Source organism: Egretta garzetta, unplaced genomic scaffold (assembly GCF_000687185.1).
Source record: "Egretta garzetta isolate BGI_Z169 unplaced genomic scaffold, ASM68718v1 scaffold418, whole genome shotgun sequence".
NCBI classification, from domain to species: Eukaryota; Metazoa; Chordata; class Aves; order Pelecaniformes; family Ardeidae; genus Egretta; species Egretta garzetta.
This window is the reverse complement of record NW_009260492.1, coordinates 346,262-347,407: the sequence shown is the minus strand read 5'-3', so window position 1 is coordinate 347,407 and position 1,146 is coordinate 346,262. Positions and strand designations below refer to the sequence as shown.

The following is a 1,146-nucleotide window of genomic DNA, read 5'->3' as shown; positions in this document are numbered from 1 at the left end:
GGCTGCTTATAATTGCAGCCCGTCGGTGACGAGCCCGTGCCAGTCGCCCTGTCCCCGCGACTCCCCGGAAGGGAGAGGGGAGCAACAACCCCCCCACCTTCCCCCCCGAGCAATTTTGGTGCCCTTAATCACTGCTAATATCCTCGCTCAGGCCAGAGTTTCCAATACAGGACCCAAACCCCACCCTGTTTGATAAAGCAGCCACAAGATATCAGATGCATCAACTACTTCAAGCAAAAACCGAATTCACAGAGCACGCCCCAAGAAGCAAACCAGCTTCCCACCAGCCAATTTAAACAAAAAAGCACACGCACATTTTTGCCATAACTGCACAAATACCTTCCCACAGCCACTCTGCACCAGCTCGGTTTCTCGGCACAAGATGATCCTGGTTTTCTACAATCAAAGGAGAGATTTTAATCCCAGAGGGCGAGGATCAGAGCAATTATGGCGAGCAGGGCTGGACTGGCACTAATGACAGGAGCCAGCTTGGCAAGAAGCAAGCCAGCTCGCCTTGACGGGGGGAGGTTTTCGGCTGCTCCATGGAATTGTTTGCTGGTGCGAGACAGAAGGGTCTGTCCCCGGGCTCACCTCAGCCAGGACAGGGCACGGCGAGGAGCCGAGCGCCGCCGCGGCACAGGCCTGGCCATTCATAATCCCGGCGAGACGGCACTTCCACGTCAGCCGGCTTCCCGTCTGGCAGCCCAGTCTGGCCTCCCGGCACGGGGAGCTGCCAGCGTTTTCCCAAAACCTGATCATTCCCCTCGACAAGCTCCACCGCGGCGTTGCGGTCTTTCCCTTGCTGCAGGCTGCTGGGCGAGGGGGAGCCGAGCGACCGCCCCAGCATCACCCCCAGCATCGCCTCCTCGTTCGTCCTCCACGCTCCGGGCGGCAGCAGGAGAGGGAGCAGGGAGCGGATCCGGCCCCGCTGCACCCCCAGCCCCGGCGAGCTCGCCCTGCAGGACGACGTCCACGTTTTGCTTTCGGAAACGGCGTTAGCAGCAGCCTTCGCAACAAACTTAACGGAGCCGTGCAGCAACGCACATTTCACATGTGAAATTCCCAAGGTTTTGGCAAACAAAGAGCCCTTTCATGTTCCCCACAAAGTCAGTTTTAAGAAAGTCCTGCTGGTCGCCGGCCACCCCC

General features: G+C 59.0%; 1 protein-coding gene across 1 annotated transcript in view; it reads right to left on the bottom strand.

Annotated features, from left to right (window-relative positions):
* Window positions 1-1,140, bottom strand: part of MOB3A (MOB kinase activator 3A) — an 8,529-nt gene extending 7,389 nt beyond the window's left edge. Inside the window, exons 1-2 of the mRNA XM_035899757.1 lie at window positions 592-1,140; window positions 340-396 (exon numbers count right to left, since the gene is read on the bottom strand). The gene's annotated coding sequence lies outside the window, so the exon portion shown is untranslated. The remainder of the gene's footprint in view (window positions 1-339; window positions 397-591) is intronic.
* Between the last annotated feature and the right edge of the window lie 6 nt (window positions 1,141-1,146).